Consider the following 6,000-nt stretch of genomic DNA (forward strand, 5'->3'; position numbering starts at 1 on the left):
GAGAAAGGTTGCTTTCTGCTGCTCCAGAGAAGCGGAGCAATGGATCCAAACTGCAAGAAAGAAGATTCCACCTAAACATTAGGAAGAACTTCCTGACAGTAAGAGCTGTTCGACAGTGGAATTTGCTGCCAAGGAGTGTGGTGGAGTCTCCTACTTTGGAGGTCTTTAAGCAGAGGCTTGACAACCATATGTCAGGAGTGCTCTGATGGTGTTTCCTGCTTGGCAGGGGGTTGGACTCAGTGGCCCTTGTGGTCTCTTCCAACTCTATGATTCTATGATTCTAGGTTTAATTCAATACCAAATATCTTAACCAGAATCCTAGTAGTGTATCTTTCTTTCCCTGTGCAAACAACTTTTAGGAGAGCATTGTATCAGAGTGAAAAAAACATACGTAGATGAGATCCCCAGGGAAGTAAATGGGGGCTGGACTAAATTTTGCTGGAGGACTTACCAGGGGTGACGGTGAAGGAAGAGGGCAGTTGCCCAGGGCCCCACACTTTGAGGGGTGGGGGAATCTTGTACAAAATCCTGCCTGCATCCTTATAGTCAGTCATTCTCAGTCTACCTTGTATTTATCTTAGGACTATTGCAAGCAAGTCCCTCCCTACAGAAACACTTGCAGAAGACGGGCCCATCTCCAGGCCCATCTTCACCAGTTGTACACTAGTAGTTCATTCGCCAAGATCCGCCGTCATGCTTTTTTCCTGCACGTGCCCAGTTCACTCAGGGCAGCAGCAGGAGGCAGCTGTCAATTTGTTTTAGTAAGAGTGGAAAGGAGAAGAGATCCACCTGGGAAGACAACCTAGATCTTCTGAAATTTCAGAATAGGATAGAGTCTGGTCAGACAGATCTCACAAAACAAGCTCAATAAAAGAAAACTCATTTAAACTTTTTACAGGTGGTATCTCTACTAGCCGGAATAATAAAAACAGGTGAAACCAAATGTTAGAGAGGATGTAATGTGATTGGAACATATTACCACATGTGGTGGTCATGTGATAATGTGTATTCATTCTGGAAAAAAATATCTTCAAACAATCTCGATAATAATTAAATTTGAACTGCCACTGTGTCCTAAACTTGCTCTTCTTTTGATCTTTGATACAAATCTTCCTATTAGGGTTTTCAGAGAACTCATTATTCATCTTTTTCCTGTCACCAGATTAGTGATCTCAGAACATACAGACATAGCCAACAGTTGCAGGGAGAAGGTCAGGTGGGTTAAAGCTCAGAATGAGCCATAGGCGCTGACTCCATGGGGCTTGAGGGGGCTCGAGCCCCCTCAAAAATTTTTTTTGGGGGGCTCAGCCCCCCCAATAATCTCGGGCGCTCTTCCAGCAGAGCGCCGCCGCCGTCCCCCGCCTCCTCCCCACCTGCTCCTTTGCCAGCCAGCCAGCCAGCCGCGCGCCCTAATGGCGGGGGCTCCTGCCTTGCTGCTTCGCAGCACCACCGCCACTGCCAAGGCACTGCCGGAAATCCCGCGAGAACAGGGGAATCCCGACTGGCCACACCTCCCAGCCAGCCAATCGGCTGGCTGGGGGGGCGTGGCTTGCCCTATTTAGGGCCGGAGCCACTTTATTTGCATATTCATGAGCTTATTTATTATTCATGAGCTTTCCCGGGCCCCCCCCCCCAATATTTTTTATAAGTCCGCGTCCCTGGAATGAGCTCAGAGTTGCAAGGAAAACTACAAAAAAGGGGGAGGGGTTCTTCGGTGATGTGTTCAAAACAAGAAGAAGAACAGGAAGTAGTAGGTCCTCTGAGTTCAAAAGACAGAAATGCTATTGGGGGACGGAGAGAAGGCAGAACTGCTCAACACCTACTTTGCCTCTGTCTTCACCCAAAAGGAAAGCAGTGCCCAACTTGGTGATAACAGACTAAATGATGCAAGGAAAGAACTGCAGCTCAAGAAAGGAAAAGTGATAAAGGAACACCTGGCTACTTCAAACAAATTAAATCTTCAGGGCCCGATGAGCTGCTCCCAAGGGTACTAAAGGAGATTGCGGATGTAATCTTAGAGCCTCTGTCTATAATCTCTGAGAATTCTTGGAAGACAGGTGAGGTCCCTGCAGACTGGAGGTGACCAAATGTTGTCCCCATCTTCAAGAAGGGGAAAGAAGACGACACAGGGAACTACTGACCTGTCAGCTTGATGTTGATACTGTAAATGCAGCGTATCTCGATTTCCGTAAGGCTTTTGATAGAGTCCACCATGATATTTTTGCAGAGAAGCTGGTAAAATGTGGACTGCACAAGAACGCTATGAGGTGGATTTGTAGCTAGTTGACTGACCAAACCCAATAAATGGTTCCTCGTCATCCCGGAAAAAAGTGACAAGTGAGGTACCACAGGGTTCTGTTATTGTTCAACATTTTTATAAACAACTTGGACAAAGGAATTGAGGGGATGTTTATTAAATTAGCAGATGACATCAAACTGAAAGGGGTTGATAATGCTGCAGAAGATAAACTTGGGATTCAATGTGACTTTAACAGATTGGAGAGCTGAGCCAAAAGTAACAACATGAATTTAAACAGGTCAAATGAAAGGTTCTGCACTTATTGGGTCATCTGGCTTGCCCGTATGCAAAAAGGATCTAAGGGTCTTAGTAGGCCACAAGCTGAAGATGAGTCAACAGTGTGATGCAGCAGTAAAAAAAAAAAGAAAGGTAATGCTATTCTAGGTTGCATCAAGTATGGTTTCCAGATCAAGGGAAGTAATAGTCACACACTATTCTGCCTCGGTCAGACCCCACCTGGAGTCCTGTGTCCAGTTCTGGGTGCCACAATTTAAGAAAGAGATTGGCAAGCTGGAGGAGGGTAACCAAGATGATGAAGAAGAGTCTTAGGAGGAACAGTTAAGGCAGTTGGGCATGTTTAGTCTGGGGAAGAGAAGACTGAGAGGAGATATAACCATCTTCAGATATCTAAGGGGCTGTGACATGGAAGAGGGAGCAAGCTTGTTTTCTCCTGCTCTTGAGGGTAGGACTCGAAACAATGGATTCAAGTTACAAGAAAGGAGATTCCAGATAAACATCAGGAAGAACTTTCTGATGTTAAGAGCAGTTTGGCAGTGCAACAGACTCCCTTGGGAGGTGGTGGACTCTCCTTCAAGGTTTTTAAGCTGAGGTTGGATGGCTTGGATAGCTGTCTGTCAAGAATGCTTTAGTTGAGATTCCTCCATTGCAGGGCGTTGGACTAGATAACCCTTGAGGTCCCTTTGAAGTCTGCAATTCTGTGATTCTCCTTTCAAAAAACTGTGCCACACCAAGCAGCCAACACTCAGAAGCACTGCCCCACCTGCCACTACCAGCTTGCCTGGTATTGGAGAGGGTAGCCTGAAATATGTGGAGAACATGGCTGTGTGGCAGTTTCATCCTATTTTTGCACTGGAAAATCTTTGAATTTGAGGCAGTAAACTTGGGGAATCTTTTTTTTTTTAAAGTACCGCAGAGCTTTAGCATTTTTATGCTGCTCCGTGTGGTTCTTAGCAGTTGTTCTTTGGCCATCTGGTATTGCTTTCTTTAAGAGATTAGAAAAGTCTGAGCTGAGGGATAAGGAAGCTTATGGTATTTAATTGTGTGGTCGTGGTGGTGATTTACACTGTATTCATCTTAAGTGCATAATATGTTTGGCTAAAAAAACCCAAAAAACAAAATCTATTCAACGCTGTTCTGCTTTAATTTGCCTCTAATAAGCAAAACTGCAAACTCTCCAATGCAATCCCACGGTCGCCATAATGAAGTATTGCTTTTAGTTTATATAGATAACAGTGGTAGCCTGACAAAAGGTAATGGATAAACATGTCCTACTTTCAATGTTAGGGCTAGTGGGGTACGCCAGGTTGATTCGGAGCTTAATTCAATGCTTTGGAAAACAGTCCAATTCATAATTTGTTTTGTTTTATTTATTTATTTTGAGACAAAAACACCACTTTGGCTGTCACCGTTGGAAGTCATAGCGGTAAAAGAAAAGAATATGATAGAAGGTTGGAAAACTTACAGAAATTTATTAAAACCAGAGGGAGGAGAGTTTAAATTAAAAGAATTTAGGGATTTATCAGGAAAGTTAACATGGATACAATATTTGAATGAAGTATTTAGGAAAGATAGGATACGAGGATTTGAGGAATAAATATCACAATTGGAGAGAGATATATTGGAATGTAATGTTAAAGTGCTATCTAAAATGTATAAGATATTACTAGAATGGGAGACAAAGGATGGGCAAGTAAAACCTTCAATGATACATTGGGCAATAGATATTGGTTATAATATAAATATGGAAGCATGGGACCGATTGTGGAATACTGATACAAAATTTACAGCATGCTATGGTTTAAGAGAAACCTACATGAAAATTTTATATGGATGGCATCTAACACCGAGTAAATTGGCAAAAATGTATAAATCAAAATCAAATAAGTGTTGGAAATGCAGAGAGAAAGAAGGTACTTTCCATCATATGTGGTGGTCTTGTAAGTTAAGTTAATTTAGAATATGCAGGAAATGATAAAAATAAATTTTAGAAACTGCGGAAAAAGGAAGAAGGAAGTCGAGTTTTTAAATTTTAAAATGACTGTAAAACTATTGAAATGTATATAACTGAAAATCAATTTTTTAAAAAGGCAAACAGTCCAATTCGTCTTGGACCGATTCACAGGTTGCTTGATTTGGCTTTGTGCCTCCTCATCAATTACCACAGGAGTATTTTAAAATGGCTATAGCTTCTTTGCTTTTTGGCAGAATGGATGACATTTGCAGAGGTAGTAGTTGCTTCTGAGTGGTAGACAAAATATTTGCCTTACTGGTTTCACATGGATTTTTGATACAGAAGTTTTTTTAGCATGGCAACATAGAGAAACCTGGATGGGTATTTTGCTGGAAAGACATCAAATATGGTAATTGCTATAGTAAATATTTATGGTCCATGAAGCAAAGTCTCTTTTAAGACAATTTGCATCATCCTCTTCTCAAGATCTCTCTCAAAATATGTATTAAATATGAATTGAATAACTTATGTTCTCCTAAAACTAAATTCGTGTGTGCAAGTGTGGGTAAGATTTTTGTGTTTCATTTAAAACAACAGCAAAATAGAAATTATATTGTATTCATTAAAGGAGAACACAATACAGTATATACAACACCAAATAAATATATTCAAATTTTCAGAAATATTATTTTCAGAAATATTATTCTTCGTATATAATTTAAAATAATTTGAATTTGAATCCTTTTCCTTGAAGTTGGATCTCCCACCCGCTAGATATGCAGTAAGAGGAAATCGTTTCAAAAATAGTTGCAGCTGGAAGAAGTTAAGAGGGTTATTCACAAAATGAAGATTGGGAAAGTGCTAGGGCCTGATTGTTTTCCTGTTGAATGGTACAAAATATATTCAGATTTACTAGTCCCTAAGGCGCTTTGGTTTCATCAACTTTAGTGTATGATACATGTATGTCTGTTATACCTAAGCCTGGCAAACACCATCCTCATTGTGCAAATGTTGGGCCAATCTCTTTAATTCACATACATTTTAATATATTAACAGCAATTTTGGTTAATATGAAGCAGTGGTTTTTGGAATTAATTGGAATCTGTATAATTAGCAAAACTGTGGTGATATTGGGTAAATATTGGAAAATTAATAAAAATATTTTTTTAAAAAACATTAAGTAGTCATATCCACAGTAGCACATTCAGATAAAGTGGTTTTTACTTGACATAGAGTGGCAGGTCACCTAAATTTGGTAGCCAACCTGGTGACCTGGAATAGTCCTAGAACGTATCCAGGTACATTTGTTTCTTCGGGTGCTGAAAAAGCATTTGACAACGTATATTGGTAGTATGTTGGTTACTTTGGAAAAGTTTGGATTTCCTCAATAATTTATGAGGTTAGAATTTTATACTTCCTAAATTGCAAGTAAGATCCAGTGGGTTTGGAGCAGGGTGCAAGACATAGCTGTCATTTGTCTTCGCTGATGTTTGATTTATGTTGGAACCAC

General features: G+C 40.5%; 2 protein-coding genes across 5 annotated transcripts in view; one reads left to right on the plus strand and one right to left on the minus strand.

Annotated features, from left to right (window-relative positions):
- JAKMIP1 (janus kinase and microtubule interacting protein 1) overlaps positions 1 to 6,000 on the minus strand; it is a 327,688-nt gene that overhangs the window by 77,980 nt on the left and 243,708 nt on the right. The gene's annotated exons all lie outside the window — the stretch shown is intronic.
- The window catches only part of TSPAN9 (tetraspanin 9), a 134,550-nt gene that overhangs the window by 46,069 nt on the left and 82,481 nt on the right, over positions 1 to 6,000 (plus strand). The gene's annotated exons all lie outside the window — the stretch shown is intronic.

The sequence above is a fragment of the Podarcis vaucheri genome (assembly GCF_965113315.1).
Source record: "Podarcis vaucheri genome assembly, chromosome: 9".
NCBI classification, from domain to species: Eukaryota; Metazoa; Chordata; class Lepidosauria; order Squamata; family Lacertidae; genus Podarcis; species Podarcis vaucheri.